Source organism: Ahaetulla prasina, chromosome 3, assembly GCF_028640845.1.
Source record: "Ahaetulla prasina isolate Xishuangbanna chromosome 3, ASM2864084v1, whole genome shotgun sequence".
NCBI lineage: Eukaryota > Metazoa > Chordata > Lepidosauria > Squamata > Colubridae > Ahaetulla > Ahaetulla prasina.
Genome location: NC_080541.1, coordinates 182,266,116 through 182,284,848, shown reverse-complemented (window position 1 = coordinate 182,284,848; position 18,733 = coordinate 182,266,116). Strand labels below are relative to the sequence as shown.

Here is an 18,733-nt window from a genome sequence, read left to right as displayed (position 1 = left end):
AAAAAATCTCAATTTCAAATAAAACCAACTCTTTGGAATGTTATTTTTCTTTGAAACATTTTGCATAGATTGTATTCCAATAAACAAACTCAAAATTTTGTGTCCTATATATATGGAAGTAAAAACAAGTCTCTTGTTCCCTTCTATAAAATTTTCTTCCTCACTGAGGTGGTGATGCTGTAGGGTAGACACTTTCTGCCAGTAAGTTCACCAAAGAATTGACCAAGGGAATGATTATCTCTAGAATAATTTTGAAAACAAACAAATTTTAAAACATGTTTTCTTCAGAGCTCATACATTTGGAAGTGGTTGGCCACAGAATGTTTATTTCAGATAATTTTGTATACTTTTAATGCTTTGCCCCCTGCCTACTGGCTGTGGCCATGGAAAGCTCCACAGCTCCACGTCAAGGAGACATTTCAGTGTCAATTGCTAGAACAATCCAACTTGAAATATCTCCTTCAGTCAAAAACTCCAGTTTCTCCACACTGAAACCTTAATGCTGGTGGAAAAGGTCATTTGCTCCAGTGCTTCAATGGTGGCAGGCAGTGTACATAGTTTGAAGGGGCTTGAAACGAGCACTTTACTGCAATTCAACAAAATGTGGAGCAAATTAGTTGTATTAAAGTGCTTGTTTTAAGCCTCACTGTCTAACCCCTTCCAGAATTTATTTTAAAATGCCTCTAGACACATGTGGTATTCAGAGGCTTCTTTAAAACATTTCTTAAAAAATAAAAGTAAAGTTGGAAACTGATATTTGATTGACCTCCATTTTGCAATTATAGGTTGGGGGAAATCAGATGGAAGAGAGGCTGTCTGTTGCCAAGCATCATGTTGGATATCCCAGTTATAAGAAAAGATCTTTTGCTAATGGGACAAGAGTTGTCCCCAAGTTTAAGCCTCCCATAAAAATGTATAGACTTGACATCATTGGAGAACCAATAAAGCTGAGTGAAAATACTTCAAATAACTAAATTAGAAGATTAGACAATTAGAATTCTTTATTGGCCAAGTGTGATTGGACAGACAAGGAATTTGTCTTTGGTGCATATTCTCTCAGTGTACATAAAAAGAGAAGATACATTCGTCAAAAATCATAAGGTACAACACTTAATGATAGTCATAGGGTACAAATAAGCAATCAAATCATACAAGGAAACAATATAAATCATAAGGATATAGCAACAAGTTACAGTCATACAGTCGTAAGATTAATAGTAATAGTAATGCAGACATAGTGAATAATTTGTTGAGGGAATTAAGAGGACAGTCAATATATACACTTTCTACTGACACAGCAATACTGAACAACAGTATTGTTACCAAAGGGATGTCCATGCTCTAAAATATTCCTTTTGCTGAGTAATGTTCCCATCATACAACTCTTAGCAAAAAGCCCTTCGGTTCTACCTTGTAACCTATGAACCTCAAGGATGAATTGAGCAATGAACCGTTGTTCTTCTAGCACCCTTATTTTATACCTAGTCCTTGAATTATGAGATCATCATCTATTCTTAATGCCCTGCCTGTTGGCAGATTGGCCAGCGGCCTATAGAAAGAGACTCAGAAAGAATGCTTGCAGCCGCATCTGCTATGACAGGCGCTTTCCCCCTTTGTTCAGAGAAAGGTTAAATTGTAATGAAAGACAAACGGCCCTCATAAAAAGTGCAGCTGTCTACCCTGCTGAGCCTCCTAATGTGAACATTGCCACTCCACGTTGTCAAGGGGATGATATGATAAATGAAAAGTTTGCACACACGGTCTTGTCAATGAAGCCAACATTGGAGTAAGGATATTTCAGTCCAGAACCATCTTTGCTCCTGATTTTCTGCTTCATAAGCAACACGGTTAATCTGTCCTGGGTGAGAGAAAGAAACCAGATGAGAGCTAGCAAAAGGGAGAATGGCCACAGAGAAGAGAATCAACAATCAGAAAGGCCCTCAGACTCCACCCTGCACAGCTTATAGTGGAATTGATCACTTTTTTTACTAGGGATTCTTAAACTCAAATTAAATACAAGAAGAGGTGGTGAGAAGGAGCTGAACTGTGTCTTATTGCCTGCAATCTATTTTATTTCCTTCAAGTCCTCAGCTGGCACAAGTACAACAGATTTTCCACTCCAGCACCCATATGGGCTCTGGACCGCCAGGATTAATCCAAAATGTTTATTATTTCCTTTTATTTCCTATATATTTTAACCTGCATCAGCGTCTTCAGGGTAGAGCCTCCCTTCTAGCTTTTGGCACCAAGTTGAGCAGTCTAGAGCAAGGTTTCTCAAGTTCAGCAACTTTAAGATGTGTGGACTTCAGCTCCCAGAATCCCCCATGCTGGCTGTAGAATTCTGGTAGTTGAAATCCACACCTTAACCTTGCTGATCTGGAGAAATCCTGTTCTAGGCAAACCATCCCATACAAAAGGAGGCCAATCCAGTTATTCCATTTGTGGCTCCAGTCTCAATTAGACACCTGGAGGTTAAAAATAAAAAGCCACATGCCAAGCTATTTGTGTAGGCACTGCACAAAATAAAATATTTTTAGAAATCATTATCAAAACTCCAAGGAAAACACTGATAATGTGGCTGTGCTGATTGGTGAAGTCACTTTCTAGTAGAATCAATTAGCAGAATGGCATAATAATAATAATAATAATAATAATAATAATAATAATAATAATAATAATAATAATAATAATAATAATAATAATAATAATAATGATGATGATGATGATGATGTTTTAATTTGTATACCGCCCTTCTCCCGAAGGACTCAGGGCGGTGAACAGGCAAATAAAATACAAACAAACGTACTCAATAATTAAAACGACCCTTAAAAAACTAATTCAAATATGCCAGAAAATTTAAAATGACATTACACCCCATAAAATTACAAAATTTAAAACCCATCAACAATTCAATTAAAATTTAAAATTAAAATCAGGCCAGTCCAGCCATATGAAATAAATAGGTTTTAAGTTCGTGGTGAAAGGTCCTAAGGTCAGGTAGTAGTCGAAGCCCGAGGGGAAGTTCATTCCACAACTTCCCCTCGGAAGTTGAAACAGGAAGTCGTTCCACAACTTCCCCTCGGAAGTTGAAAGAGAAATTGGACTATTCTTTTCTCTTCCTTTTAGCAGTCAGATGGTGGCTGGGAAGGCAAAGGATGCCTCAGTCTGCACCGTGAAAACATCTTGTTACTGAATGGTTAGACCAAGGATCAGCAAATCAAATAAAATCAAAATAAAATCAAATAAAAAATCAAATAAAATCAAATAAATAATAATAAAAGCAACCCGCAGCTCTGGAGCCACATGTGGCTCTTTCATTCCTCTGCTGTGGCTCCCTGTCGCTCAAAATATGCGTCACAACCACCAATGTGTGACCCGCTGGGATGCAATTTATTGAGCTTTTCGACCTCCAGTAGATCAACCATGGATAAATCCAGGAAAAGTTAGGTTTCAAAAGAAAACAGAATGTTTAATTCAACTAAATATGCTAGTTTTGTGGCCGCTCAAGAAAGGAGTCAGGGCTATACTACCCACTAATTAATGTGTGTGTGTGTGTGTGTGTGTGTACACATACATCTCCATCACCCTATGTATGACCCTTTGGGGAAAGCAACATGAAAAATGCAGAAAAGTGGTAAGAAATCATGAACAAAAGAAAATACAGGGAGGAAATGAAAAGAAAAAGTAAAGTAAATTCGATTGAGTCAGTACCAGTAGCCAAAGTGCTAGTTACTACCATAAAGCCATTTATGGCTTGATGTTTTGGCATATGCAGGATCTCCTTCTCCAAGAAGAGTCGATACTTCTGAGGTTCCTCCTCAAAAAACTGTTTGTGGTGCCCCATTTTTGTGAAATGAAAGGGACTGCTTTTTGGTAATCTCCCTATAGTTCAGAATAACCTCATCCAGAACTAGATTAGCCCTTTATGGTAGTTAACGAAACTGAGCTCTTCTGGAGAACATGTGGGATTAATGAGAAGTTGCCATCTACGTCAAATTCATCGCTCAGTTTTATATTTATATTTTTTACTCTGGATATTTTATTTCTTTGCATTGATGTCTGTATTTTCTTTCGTTGTTACTGCCAGCCAGTGGGATTTGTGACTTATACAGGCAGCATACAGACCTAATAAGTAAATAAATTTTTGAAGAAAATGTTTGCTGAAAGCCTCTCTTGCATCAGGCACTTAGTATCACAATTCCAGTTCTTGACTTAATTCATATGTTTTACTATTTGAAGAGAAAGCTGAAAGCAGTTAGTTAATAGCACTTCCAGAAAATTCTGGGTAATCCCGTGAGCTGAGCATCTGCTCCTTAAAACAAATGACTTCCACCGAATAATTTTATTCAGTGCTGTTTGAGCATCATAAAACATCACACTAATTCTTTGCAATCGCAATAGTGCTAAATTCCATCTGGACACATCAGCTCTGCTTTAATGCCATAAAAAATGAAATAACTATTTATAGGCAAAGTGAAGAAGTTTTAATGCTCCTTACATTGCTGGCAAATCACTAATGGAAATTGATATCTAGCTTTTATTTGCATTTAACCTACATCTGTAATGTTGTTATTGTGTATTCAAATAGCTTGTGCTAACTTTGCTGAAGAGGTGTTCCCAACTGCATATGGTTAATGAAGGCTATGAGGAAAGAACATCAGTAATTAAACTGCAAATCCAATTGCTCTGATGTTTATGCATCTAAGTTTGTTACAGCACAGGCCTGTTTGAAATGCATATTCAGGGCCGATATTGCTATAAACAGGAATACAAGCAGAGCATTTTTAAAAAATCATATTGTATATGTTACTTAGCCACTGCTGAGTCACTGTCAGTAGAAATAAGCAACAGGTGATCCTAGAAGTCAACTAACAGATGACCCTAAAAGTCTAGAGAACTTTTTCCAAATTATTTTTCAAATGGACAGCATCTTAGTAACTATAGGGACCAGTTTAGCTGATGTTTCCAATCCAATGCCACCTTCCTAGATTCAGCTGTCCAAGCAACAAACATCAGGAATAGGCAACTGGGAGCAGGTTAAAAGCACATAACTGTAAACCATTTAGGAACATCATATTGCAATGCCTCAGTTCAATAATCTGCTTCAAAAATAAAAAGGATAATTCTACCTTTGCAAGGAAAAAGGAAGCAAGCTTGAAGACTCACTTAAATGTGTATATGTATGTGTATATATCTTGCTAGCAGTCCATGGTTGGTAACGAGTTTGCTTCATGGATCCTGTCAATGCAACATTTCTACTTCAGAATCTGGTATGAAAGACTAAAGAAAATATGGCGTTCATCCAATAAAGTATTCCCATTGCTTGGACTATACTGTAAGCAAGCATGGGATGAAATCATAGGTTGGTTTCAGCAGGTTCTGATCAGTTCTGAAGAGCTGGTAGTGGAAATTTTGAGTAGTTCGGAGAACCTGTAGTAAAAATTCTGACTGGCCCCGCCCCCATCTATTTTCCCTCCCAAGTCCCAGCTGATCGGGAGGAAATGGGGATTTTGCAGTAACCTTCACCTGGATTGGGGAGGAAAGGAGATTTTACAGTATCCTTCCCCTGCCATGCCCATCAAGCCATGCCCACCAAGCCACACCCACAGAACGGGTAGTATAAATTTTTGAAACCCACCACTGGATGAAATGGTCTGTTTATTTCTTGGCTTCATCCATGGGTGAAATCCGGCAGGTTCTGGAGAACCGGTAGTGGAAATTTTGAGTAGTTTGCAGAACCAGCAAATACCACCTCTGGCTGGCCCCAGAGTGGGATGGGAATGGAAATTTTGCAATATCCTTCCCCCAGGAGTAGGGAGGGAATGGGGATTTTGCATTATCCTTCCCCTGCCATGCCTACCAAGCCACACCATGCCCACTAAGCCATGCCCACAGAACCGGTAGTAAAAAAAATTGGATTTCACCACAGGTTTCATCTAAGACAATTTTTCTAAAACAGAATATGAAGCAGGACTCAACAAAACATATATAGGATCAGACAGAGAGAAGCTGCCATTGTTTTATTGCCCGAGAGATAAATTCTGTAGTGCAACTAATAGCTTCACTTAATGAGGATACCATCTTCAGTTATCTATATCTTGGAAGATAGAGTTAGTTATTGTAAATCTCAGAATGATGGATACTGTTTATTGCAGGTGCCTTGGGTTGTTTAGAACAGGGGTCTCCAACCTTGGCAACTTTAAGACTTGTGGATTTTAATTCACAGAAATCCTCAGCCAGCAAAGCTGGCTGAGGATTTCTGGGAGTTGAAGTCCACAAGTCTTTTTTTTTTAATAAAAAAGTTTTATTTCCATTTTCCAACAACCTATTCAATGTACAGTCTCTTATTCAACATTAGTCATTAACTTTCATTTGTTACTTATTCAGACCTGCCCAGCTACCACTTCCTTCCTTGACACAACCTTTCCTCCTCCCTTCTCTACTTTCTTCTACTTTCTTCATCCTTCCTCTCCTTCGCTTTTCTACTTCCTCTCCTCCTTCCCCACTCTTCTCTTCCACCCTTTCTAACCCTCTCTCTTTCCCCTTTCTTCTTCCTCTTCTTTCCCCCTCTTCTACCTCTCTCTTTCCTACCTACTTTCTTCCTTCACTCTCTCTACTCATCTCTCCCTTTCCATTCCCTTCAGAAATGGCAACTGAGCAGCCCCAATTTCATTTCAAATTATTTCTATTTCGTAATTACATATCTTCAATCATTCCTTTACATTGATCCTTCATCTCCCCCTTCCCCTCCCTCCCCCCTCCCGCCAGGGGGCAGGAGGGAAGTCCACAAGTTTTAAAGTTGCCTAGGTTGGAGACCCCTGGTTTAGAATGTTTGCTAAATCATTCAATGATTGTTCAAGGCAAAGAGTAATAAGCTTTGGGATATAAAGCAAATCCTAGTAATATGAAGAAATGAACAGCAAGGTACTAAAGCAACTAAATCCTTAAATTTCTGTTTTGTATTCTGTCTGTTTGAAATATCTACAGATAAAATTTCAGCAGTGCCATACTGTAACATCATTGCTCTAAGTTACATTTAACTAGAATAAAGCTTATTTTGGAAATTGGGCTTAAAGAAGATATTAGCTGTAAAGTTTTGACTTGTTTTTCTGCAGCAATTCTTCATATTTGGTGTGGCAGGACTTGCATAGCTTCAGCAACTGAGCAGTTGTTTCAAAGCCAAGGAATTCCATTTTTCCTAAACTAAGCAGACTCTGATATTTGGAGCTCATAAACTGAATCTTTTTTTTTAATGTATAGCCAATATTAATGTTAGCTAGACATCTGCTAGGCTTTCAATCTGCTCTGGAATGGGGAAATTTTTTCAGAGGAGAAAAAAAATCTAATTTTTGTTGTTGTTTAAATGTACCAGGAAAGAGCAGAAGAGTCATTGAGAAGTTTAATACTCAATTTAATAGCCTAGGAAAAAAATGATGGCTCTGATAACATTATTTTCCTTAGACTAATGCCCTATGCCAGTTATACCAAGACCCAGTAAACAGTGTAAATGGGAAGAGTTAATGTATTCATAATCTTGTATGGAAAGTCACACTTGCTTTTAAATATCATTTTTATTCCTCTAGCAATTATTTTTACTGTATACACAGGGTGCCATTGGAAGAATTCTCAAATGCACCCAATTTTTCTTCAAACCTAAACATGTTTGCCAGAGTCTGACATAAAAGTATAATTTCCAGCTGAACCAGGGAATTGTTTCCTGCAAGTGTTTTTGATCTCTTGATTTGACCGGAATATTACCTTTGCATAAAACCTTGAACCAAATTGAGTATATGCCTTGGGAGGGGGGAGATGTATCACATAATTAGCTATAGCTAAAAACCATACTTTTTTCAAACTATGTCCCCTTGATCCCTTCAGCTGCCCTCCCACTACACAACATCCTATCTTCAAACAAGGATGGTTTTATAAAGTAGTGAGGTATAGAGGAACCCAGGAAGACTGACAGAAAAATACATCCAAATACTGGAATACTTTATCCATTTTCAACATCTAAGTGCAAGCAGGTGGATTTTATTTATCCAACTGAATGTTCAAGTTGTTTACCTACATAAAGTATCATTTAGCTGGTTCTGCAAAGATAAGCAAGATCTATCTTGGCTAGTACTTGGATGAAGGACTAGCTAGGAAGTCCAGTGCTGTAAGCCTGATGTCAGGGTTCCAAGGAACACCCCCAACGAAATAAAGCTCTGAGGCTTTATTTTCTTTTTGCTTCTTAACTGCCACCTTTTTTAGAAGCTAAAAAAAATCCAGAAGATATAGCAACCCTCATTTATATTATGCCAAGGAAACTAAATCATCAAGATAATAGCTCAACTCAAAGGTGACATACTAAAGAACAACAAGCCCCTAAAAATAAAAATAAAAAACAAATTTTGGATTGAATTACATTGGGAATAAAGATTGGTTTCTGTAGGTTGAACTAGGCAAAGGATATATCAAGGTTCCCCTGCCCACTTTTTGAACTATATTCTGTGCTCAGACATGCACAGACCAAAATCAATTTTAATCCTCATTCCAGACTGAATGTTCTGTGACTCAGCCTTATGCTTGGCATGGTAGGAAACACCTGGAAGACACCAAATCAGATCATCCAAAACATTAAGCAGTATTTTGCTTTCTCTTCTTGGAAAGTATTAAAAAAACAACCCCTTTCATGTAGGATAAAATTGCTTTGCCTTCAAGAATTATAAAAACCAGAAGTCTTGGGATATCACTGGGTAAAGGTAATCCAAAATTGATTCATACTGATTGAAAACCATGGTATATTTAATCAATTCTCTTTTATAAAATATCTGTAGTTTTATTTAATTGATCAATTCAGACTCTTCTCTGTTAATTAATAAATACACTGAATTGGGAATTAGAAAGGTGTTTTTTTTAATATTGTCACCTCACCTGGTGTGGATGGGTTTATCCATGTGCCAGACTGCTGCATACAGTTCCTGCGAGTTTATGCATTGATCAAGACTCAAAAGAAGAAAAGTAATTTGGGATACGCCATACATGAATGCCCATCCTGTGCCTCTTAAGGGTTAAAAGCAGGGGTGAAATCCAGCAGATTCTGACAGGTTCTGGAGAACTGGCAGTGGAAATTTTGAGTAGTTCGGAGAACTGGCAAATACCACCTCTGGCTGGTCCCAGAGTGGGGTGGGAATGGAGATTTTGCAGTATCCTTCCCCTGTCATACCCACCAAGCACGCCCACCAAGCCACACCATGCCCACCAAGCCACGCCTACAGAACCAGTAGTAAAAAAAAAATGGATTTCACCACTGGTTAAAAGTATTTTTTTACAAGTCTGAAATTCCAGGAAAAGGATCACCCTCTTTAAAGTATTGTCAGATCCAGTGTGTCCACCTATGCCAACATCTAATTGGAATCACGGCACATGATCTAGCATTTAAGAAGGAAAAAAGAAAACTCTGAAAAGGAGACATATTATCCTTCCTAGAAGGGCAAACCTAAAGGCTGGATTATTGTGTGTTCAGATTGTAATTTAGCAATTGTTGTAAATCATGGGAGTGATGACACACATAAGAAAACCTGGCAAGCTGTTATACATTCCCTACTCCACTCCCTCATTCCCAGGTTATCACAAAGGTGAAAAGATTTTAGCCCAGCTACAATATCCTGAGCAATTCTGTTCTTCCGAATACCAGCACCCTGATTTCCACATGTTCCCACACGTTCAGTTATCTTGGCAAAGCAGAAGGGGGACAATTCCAGAAGGGAAAAAGTTGGGACACGTACGAAAGATAGCACAACTTAGCCCTGAGTTCTCAAAGAGATTGTAGAGAGCCAGGGTGGATTCAGTTGCTCTGATAGCTGTGATTTTGCCAGAGCAGTAAGTGGGTGGTGCTGTAAGCCACAAAGCTGTAGCTGGGTTTCCATCTTGTAAAATGCATGCAAAGATTCAAATGTTTGGAATGGAACAAGAGCAATTTCCAGTAAAATAGCCTTTTTGCTACTGCAAGGTGAGGGTGGGAGGGAGGGAGAGAGAACTTTCCAATACAGAGAGAGATACTGGTGTTTAAACTAAAGGAAGTTCCGTTCGGTGCTGGAGTCTATAGATTTTGTATTTTGAAAAGGCAAGAGAAGATTTAATATCCCTTCTTTGTTCCAGAAGCCCTTGATATACCCTGAAATCTTTTCAGCATCCAAGGGAATTTTTAAGCTTATTTAAAATAATCCGTCTGAATTCCATGAGCTTTATTCCAAGGTAACATAAGATTGCAGCATAAGCCTACATGTACACAGTTGTTCCGGCATTTCCATTATAAACTGTGAATGTTGGGGCTTCAATACCATATTCTGCTCTTGCCGCCCCCCCCCCTTCACATATTTTATTTCATGCCAACATGGCAAAGAGGTTGTGCCTTGTTCTAATAGAGGCATTACCTTACCAGAGATTTTTAAAAAAATGTTTTCTAATTTAGCTATTTTTCACCATTGCATGGATCATGGGACAGCTGATTAAAACTGCATCAACGTGTTTTTTGGCATCTATCACTGGGAGCATATAACAAACCTTACATTGGTTCCTGGGTATAATTTAAGGACCCAATGTTAACTTGTAAAGCCCTTTTATAGCTTGGCACTTGGCTAACTGCAGGACCAACTATTCCAATCAGGACTAGACAGTTAATTAGCTCAGAGAAATTTACTAATCTCATATTTTTTAAAGTTCCAGGAGTTTAAAACAATCAGGCATTGTTTTCCCATGGCAGTACTGATTTTGCGGAAGAAACTCTTGGTTGAGATCAGACTAGTCCATTCCTTGTTGATATTTTGGAAGCTTTTAAAAAAAAACAGTTGTTCTCTTGATTTTATTCTTCCCACCTTCATTTTCTCTTTTTATTGTTTATACTATGCTGTTGTGGTTGTGTTGCTGGATGTCTTTGGATTGCAGGGTATGTGTGCATATAGAGCTATGGGATAGATAGATAGATAGATAGATAGATAGATAGATAGATAGATAGATAGATAGATAGATAGGTAGGTAGGTAGGTAGGTAGGTAGGTAGGTAGGTAGGTAGGTAGATAGATAGATAGATAGATAGATAGATAGATAGATAGATAGATAGATAGATAGATAGATAGATAGATAGGGACAGACGATGATGAATGGATGGATGGATGCAGTGGTGGGATTCAGCCAGTTCGCACCACTTCGGGAGAACTGGTTGTTAACTTTCTGAGCAGTTTGGCAAACTGGTTGTTGGAAGAAATCATTAGGGCAGAGAACCGGTTGTTAAATTATTTGAATCCCACCACTGGATGGATGGATAGATAGATAGATATAGATTGAGATATAGATTGATATATAGATTAGATATAGATAGAGATAGAGATAGAGATAGAGATAGAGATAGAGATAGAGATAGAGATAGAATGGATATGGATATGGATAGACATATGCACTGTGGTTTTGCAGGGCTTTGAATCAGAAGGAAAAATCTGCTTCGGAGGTTGTGGGAAGTGCATGTAAGTTTGTTCTTCCTGAAACCAGGAATATCTTTTCCCATAATGGCCTGCAGCTGCAGTTAGCAACCACCTCATTGTCCCAGGAAAACAAATGGCTGCTTTAAGGAGCTGCAGATAGGTTGTATGATAATCCTTCAGTGCACCATCTTTGTATCTGTACTGCTTCATGAGCCTATGATTTAAAAACATATAGCACCATCTAGTGACGTGAAGAAAACACAATTATTCCTCAGGACAAAACATTATTTTTGGGTATCTTTGGCAAAGACTTAAGGCAGTGTTTTTCAACCTTGACCACTTTAAAATGAGTGAACTTCAACTCCATGGGGAATTCTGGGAGCTGAAGTCCACATCCTAAAGTGGCCAAGGTTGAAAAAAAAACACTGGTTTAAACAGAGAGGCACTTGCTCATTAGAATTTCAAGCAGGAACTTTTCCCAATATGGCTTGGATATTCCAGGAATAAAATTTGGAATCTTTTGTAGGCAAAACTATTATGCTACAAGATTGAAAGAAAAGAAAGTTTGCATAGAACTAGAAGAAAGTGGCCAGAAGAAAAGCATACTTGGAGCACAGCCAATTTCATACCTACTTCGTATACAGAATAGAAAATTCTAATACACAGTTACATGTACAGAGATACAAGTGAAATATTTTAAATAACTTTAAAAAAGTATGTACTTGTAATATTTATCTAATTTTTTGTTCTATGCAATAGCATTTACCTTCTGAGACTTTAGTTATGGAAATCTCAACTCAAGCAGGAATAGGAAGTATAATGAATGGTAAATTGCTACTTCCCATTACGTCCCATAGAATTACCTAGTGAAGACTTACGTCCCAGAACTCTTTGATTTCCATAAAGTAAATGGGTTGTCTAAGTTTATCGCCATTTACAAAATATACCTAGCTATTAGATTATTCAAGCATATATATTGCAATAGACTCCACTGAATTAACTCATGTCATCTCCTACAGATGAACTTGCATTCTGAAAATCTTATTAAGGATGCTGATCAGTAGGGAAAAAATTCAAACTAATTCTAGAAAGACAATGCAAGCTATCATATGACATGAGCATTTCTGTCCTTGATTTTTTTTTCCATACTGTTGCTACTCCATGCTGAGCATGGTTCTACAATAGGGAGCAGCAAATGCTATGAAAGATTTCAGCTATGAAATCTTATCAATCCATTCCTGACACTCCTGGAAAAATTCCCAAGAATTAGGAGTGGGGTAGAGAGATGCTATGGCCTATAAAGCTGGAAGAACAAAGGACACACACACCCCTACTTTACTATTTACTAATTCATTGTTTATTGCTTTGCAATAGTTACACAGGAAGGGACAGTGAAGCTTTGGAATTACTGCCAGACAACATATCCAGGGATATGTTTTATTTTGATAACCAGCTGTCCCTTTTATTCTAAAGAGCACACCTCATCTCTGCATGATACAGTGTCTTATTTCACTTTTGCCTTTGGCCAGCTAAATATTTTCTGATCCTGTACCAGTGAGACTGTTGCTCTTCGGAGCTCTTTATAATTAGAAAATAACCTAGATAGTTTGCTGGACATCCAGCAAAGCTATGGTAATATAGGCATGCTATCCAACAAACCACCCCTTAAACAATTGATTGACAAAAGATCCTAAACACAGACATAATTTTAAGGAGACCTGTCAATGGATAGAGCTGAGGCAATTTTGACTGCTGCACAATATAAGACAATGAGATAAAAGCTAGTTTTAGTCACAGTGAGTGCAGTTAAGACTAGATCACAAATTGTGATTGACCAGCCTTATAAGTGGTAGAAATTAAGATTGTTATTGTTTTAATATGTTTGAACATTAAAAAGAACAAGAATCCCTGCATTGTTTTTAATAAACTTGACAGATTGTAGGACAATTTTGGCAGGGCAATATAGAAGTACTGAATAATATTGGACGTAACCGTATCAGATGTGTGTCAGGATGACATTTGAACTGTCATAGAAAAAGTGACTCACGTCAAACTGCATTTATAAAAACAATGAAATAAAAATAATGAGGACATCAAAGGTATGTTATAGAAAATCATTGCAACTATTCTTTTTAAATTCTATTTACTTATATAACAAAGCAGCCTTAACATAAAATAAATTTTCTAATTATTATACAAAGCTGATAAGTCATCCAATGTGGATGCTACTGCATATTCAGAAAATCGAACATCTAAGTATATTGTCTCATAGATATGTGCTAGAAAAAAAACTTTATCAACTGTTTCTATGTCCTCTAGCTCTAGATATCTAGTCTTCAGCTCTCATAACCCCTATCTAGCATAGCCAATGACTTGTAAGGATTATGGGAATTGAAGTCCATCACATCTGGAGACTGCCAGTTTACAGAAGATAGTTTTGCATAAGGATCACACTACTTTAACAAATGTCTTTTAGAGTCTACTGAGAACACCAATTTCTGTTGCCTCACATTGGATCAAATTGTGGCTAACAATGAATAGACTAGACTAGACTAGACTAGACTAGACTAGACTAGACTAGACTAGACTAGAATAGAATAGAATAGAATAGAATAGAATAGAATTTTTTATTGGCCAAGTGTGATTGGACACACAAGGAATTTGTCTTGGTGCATATGCTCTCAGTGTACATAAAAGAAGATACTTTCATCAAGAATTCTAAGGTACAATACTTAATGATAGTCATAGGGTACAAATAAGCAATCAGGAAACAATCAATATCAATATTGGGCCTCTTGTGGCTCAGACTGTTAAGACAGTCTGTTATTAACACAGCTGCTTGCAATTACTGCAGGTTCTAGTCCCACCAGGCCCAAGGTTGACTCAGCCTTCCATCCTTTATAAGGAAGGTAAAATGAGGACCCAGATTGTTGGGGGCAATAAGTTGACTTTGTATATAAATATACAAATAGGATGAAGACTATTGCTAACATAATGTAAGCCGCCCTGAGTCTTCGGAGAAGGGCGGGATATAAATGTAAATAATATATATATATATATATAAATCGTACGAATACAAGCAACAAAGTTACAGTCATACAGTCATAAGTGGAAGGAGATGGGTGATGGGAACAATGAGAAGATTAATAGTAGTGCAGACTTAGTAAATAGTTTGACAGTGTTGAGGGAATTATTTGTTTAGCAGAGTGATGGCATTCAGGAAGAAACTGTTCTTGTGTCTAGTTGTTCTGGTGTGCAGTGCTCTGTAGTGTCGTTTTGAGGGTAGGAGTTGAAACAATTTATGTCCAGGATGTGAGGGGTTTGCAAATATTTTCACAGCCCCCTTTTTGACTTGTGCAGTATACAGGTCTGCAATGAAAAGCAGGTTGGTAGCAATTGTTTTTTCTGCAGTTCTAATTATCCTCTGAAGTCTGTGTCTGTCTTGTTGGGTTGCAGAACCAAACCAGACAGTTATAGAGGGGCAGATGACAGACTCAATAATTCTTCTGTAGAACTGTATCAGCAGCTCCTTGGGCAGTTTGAGCTTTCTGAGTTGGCGCAGAAAGAACATTCTTTGTTGTCCATTTTTGATGACTTTTTTTATGTTAGCTGTCCATTTTAGATCTTGCGATATGGCAGAACCTAGAAATTTGAAAGTGTCTACTGTCCCATGATGTAACCCTGCCCATGAAACCCTCTATCCTTCCACTGCAAGCATACAGTCCCGCTTTTCACATCCATATACTGTAACTTCTCCCTTGATGTTCTTTCCAAGGCCGCTGGTTACACCTTCAAGATCATCTCAATGGTCCAGAACCACCCCAGCTTACTTGCTCTTTCCAAGGCCTTTGGTCGCCCTTTATATTGGTACATATCAACTCATGTTCTTATCACATATGTTCGATCCACCCCTGGTTGTCCTTTTTTTCTCTGCCTTTCACCTGACACCCATATATGCTCGTTACCGTTCCCTCACCGGGGTAGACCATCTCACCGGGGTAGAACTATATTCTTGGCCTAGCATATTCTCTATACGGATACAGAGTCACACTATGAAGCTAGTTGTTCAACCTCCTGTCTGAATGCGGATTCATCATTGTCTCGAATAAGACCGATCACTGTTGTGTCATCTGCGAACTTCAGTAGTTTAACAGATGGATTGTTAGAGATGCAGAGAGAAGAGAAGTGGGGAGAGAACATAGCCTTGGGGGGGGACTGTGCTAATCGTACAGGTATCTGATGTGATTCTGCTTAGTTCACCTGCTACTTCCTGTTAGTTAGGAAGCTTATGATCCATTTACAAGTCTGTTCAGGAACCTGTAGCTGGTTTAGCTTAATTGGAAGAATGTCTGGAATGATGGTATTGAATGCTGAACTAAAGTCTACAAAGAGGACCCTTCCGTAGGTCTTTGGAGATTTAAGATGTTGTAGGATGTAGTGCAAGGTATGACATGTGGCACTTTTCCACATCTTCAATCAGGAGACTTTCTTAGTTATAACTGGACTAGAAAAATCCAGGGTTCCGTTTCTTGTTATACTTTCCCCATTGTGGTTTGGGGGAGGAGAACATACTTTCTTATCAATGGGCGAGGTCTCTTTTTTTAATCAGGCATAAAGATGAATCACCTGATTTGAAACCCACCAGGGGCAAAAAGAGATGAAATGTAAATCTGTAACATGGACTGTTTCTATTCCAGTAAAGTAGTTTAGGTTCCTGGTTAGCATCCTTTTGTTTTGCAATGCTTTCTTTCTATTTCTAATAGATTGGGGGGAGGGGTATGTGTGCACGTGCACTCTTTTATGTCTGCAAATAAACATACTTTTTGTATGTATAGAATCAAATAAACCATTTGATCTGTAAAGCATAGCATCGCTATGTAACATCTGTGGCTGGTCTACGCAGAGCCCTTGGTGGTCTGTCTGTGCAAATGCTGAGTTCTGCCCTAGAAGGAGTTCAGCAGCAGCTGAGAGAGAAAACTTCTAGCCCAGATCTACATTCCAGAGATAAGATTAAAGCTGAACATTGATCTGCAAGGCTTGGCTGGCTCCAGTGAAAGTTAAAGCAGTAAGAATGATGGGACCCTGATTAATCCAGCAGTCAAGAGTTTCCAAAAATAAAGCAGGCCAGAAAGAGAGGGGAAGAGTATCACTCAACAGCTCAGGACTCCCATCCCTATAATTCCTCTGTAAAATGTCAAATGTGACAGTCATAGGTTTGGAATACTGGAATTTAAACATAAATTAACGCTGAGGGGAAAAAACAATAAAACTTTGTGCCAAACCTATTTCATACTATTTTTTTAAAATAAACAAAAAACATTTCTCCTAATAAGAGGAAATCAGAAAGTGCACTTTAGATATATGGTACAATCACTATCATGATCCCCAGTTACCTGGTTTGGAATTATGGGGGTTATGGTTCAACATGGATCTTGAATGGGTTACGCTGCAATATAGATATATGGTTGCTATCTACTGGTATATATCCAGCATTTGTTTTTAATTAGCCAATTTTTATAACAAAACCCACACCAGCAATGCAGGTTACCAAATGCACCATAACTGTTCTACACATCCCAACCATCAAGTCCTGGTACTACCTGTTAATCAGTGCTGATACGATGGAAATTCTGCTAAATAACTCTGAACATTGGCAATCATTTTGTAAGTACTGTATTAAACAGAAGAACTGAAGAAAAAAATAAAACATTTCATTTAGATAGGAAAAAGTTGAGTTAAATAGACTGAAATACGCTTACAAAGGCTTACTGGGTTATTCTGAGAGTTAGCTTTGTTTTTAAAAATCTACTTTTTATTTTATGAGACAGGGTATTTCACTATTCCCCGTTTTCTCTAACCTAACCATTTGTGCTATATTCACAGCCATTCTGGATATTGTTTTCAAAAATTCAATTCTGAAAGAGCTGCGGAGGGTAAAAAAACCAGCAAAAAAAGTGCCCCAACTTTCATTAGCCAAAGTGCAAAAAAATCACTATTTTTAAATTCACATTGCATATAATTTTTCTAAATTACACAGAGTCCAATTGTCTATGTGGCTAATATATATTTGCAAATGTATACGTTTTACAAATATACTTGTTGAGTGCACAGTTGTGTGCTTATTTTTTCAAATTGCCTTGAATAGAATAGAATAGAATAGAATAGAATAGAATAGAATAGAATAGAATAGAATAGAATAGAATAGAATAGAATAGAATAAGTATTTATCAGAAATAATTGAGAATCATGGGATGTATCAATGTATAACGGTATGTCAACTATCTACAGAAAGCAGTTTTGATACCATAATAATACTTTTTTAAAGGTTGTAAAAGTGAGTACAGAGTACAAGATTATCTGCCATACTTCAGCTTCTAACTTGCATGTCTCAGTAATACAACTATCTGCAAAATAATATTGCTGAGTGAATATGAATAATGAGTAAGCAGTATATTTCTTAAATTCTCTAATAAGAAAAATCAGTGCACTTTCATTTCCTTGCTGCAGCACTAACTGCAGTTCAGAGAAGGAACCAAGTTTTTGCTTCTTACAAACCAGCTGCAGAGTCCATGGCACCTACCATCCCATATCTCAAGCGGAATCAATTTCATACCTCATCTAGTTAGATTTTTCACATTTCCACATTCATTTCCACATTCTTTTTCTTATTTTAATATCTTGCCTCAAGATAATAGCAGTTGGTGCTGGTCCCTTAACTTGGAATTCCAGCTGAGCACAATATTCACACTGCCAGATTGACTGTAAGTCACAAAGGAAAAAGCCAGCTGAGCATTAGAAGGCTTTTATAATAGCATTCTTAAATCTTCAATGAAAGTCCAACTGTGTCCAACAGGTTTTCTGTCAGCTGCCTAAGGAGGTAAGGAAAACTGAAATCAATTAGGTTCAGATAATAGCGTAATAGTTTCACCTGAAATATTTTCAGTCTGTGCTTTTCAATACATCTGCCTAAGAAGTAAGGCATTTTAAAGCTGTCACTTTCATGTCAGGAACAAAATTCAGGTTTGAACAAAAAACCCCAACCCTCTGACATTTTATTCCAGTTCCACCTAATAATATCAGGAGCATTCTTTTTAACAAAGCTACCTGCCTTTTTCTGACACCTCTGGAAGGTGGTCCCTCAAGGGCAGGAAGAAGGCATCTCAGTAAGTCCAAGAGCATAGGAGAGCGGCCAGCTCTTCTGCACCGTGTCAGATTTCTGTCATGGCTATGGATAAATAGGTTACTTTTGCATCCCTCCATTACCTAATCCAC

At 37.8% G+C, this 18,733-nt stretch overlaps 1 long non-coding RNA gene across 1 annotated transcript; it reads right to left on the bottom strand.

The window, feature by feature from the left end:
• Positions 1 to 1,042: 1,042 nt before the first annotated feature.
• On the bottom strand, positions 1,043 to 18,705 carry LOC131194738 (uncharacterized). Its single transcript, XR_009154287.1, has 3 exons — positions 18,566 to 18,705; positions 18,075 to 18,326; positions 1,043 to 1,858 (listed from the first exon to the last, which is right to left on the bottom strand). It is a non-coding gene; the product is annotated as an uncharacterized LOC131194738 (long non-coding RNA).
• Between the last annotated feature and the right edge of the window lie 28 nt (positions 18,706 to 18,733).